General features: G+C 36.0%; 1 non-coding gene across 1 annotated transcript; it reads left to right on the top strand.

The window, feature by feature from the left end:
- The first annotated feature begins 207 nt into the window (after positions 1–207).
- On the top strand, positions 208–280 carry Trnar-ccu (transfer RNA arginine (anticodon CCU)). The gene has a single exon. It is a non-coding gene; the product is annotated as a tRNA-Arg (tRNA).
- The last annotated feature ends 579 nt before the right edge of the window (positions 281–859 follow it).

The following is an 859-nucleotide window of genomic DNA, read 5'->3' as shown; positions in this document are numbered from 1 at the left end:
GGTGTAGCCGGAGGGGTGGGGGATAGTGGGGTGGGGGGGGGGGGGCAGGAGGGGGGGGGGGGTAATTAGTAACGAAAAGGAATGGAGAAATTACTAGCTCGGATAAATGTAAAAATAAAATAAAAGATCAGGCATACAGAACATTGTAATTTTAGACGCTTATTGCATTTTTTTAAAATAATTTTATACGAAGCAAGTTAACTACGGGCCTCCGTGGCCTAATGGATAAGGCACCGGCCTCCTAAGCCGGGGATTGCGGGTTCGAGTCCCGTCGGAGGTGATACTGTTTAGTGCAATATATTTTATTTTTATACTTAATTTATTGCGTTAATGACGGCCTCAAAATACTTACTTAGAACTAATTTAGTTCGATCGATAAAATTAAAAAAAAGTGCTGCACCAATCGAACTACTTAAAACCGTTAATGTATTGATCACAACAATACCATCTCTCATCGTACTACTTCACACATCCTGACCTTGCATCTATCACATCTACTATCTCTTTTTATCCTCTATTTTCGTTGTTTAGAGACTCCGGGCGGTGCCAAATTTAAACTGTTTACATTCGTACAACGGTTCTCAAATATTAGCTTTCTCGACCCCCATTACAATGGGTTCACTGATTTATCCCGGTTCTACACATCACCAAGATGTTTCTTCTGCAATTATGTAACCGCGCTACACATTATTTTCTTCAGATATATATATATATATATATATATATATATATATATATATATATATATATATATATATATATATATATATATATATATATATATATATCCATCTCTGACAATGCCATTCTATACTTACAAATTTAGATCCTGTAAAACACAACGCAGATATATCTCGTA

Source organism: Physella acuta, unplaced genomic scaffold, assembly GCF_028476545.2.
Source record: "Physella acuta isolate Inbredline_101_S28 unplaced genomic scaffold, ASM2847654v3 ptg001888l, whole genome shotgun sequence".
In the NCBI taxonomy this organism is placed as follows: domain Eukaryota; kingdom Metazoa; phylum Mollusca; class Gastropoda; family Physidae; genus Physella; species Physella acuta.
Note: the sequence above shows the minus strand (reverse complement) of the source record. Positions and strands in the feature narration are given on the sequence as shown.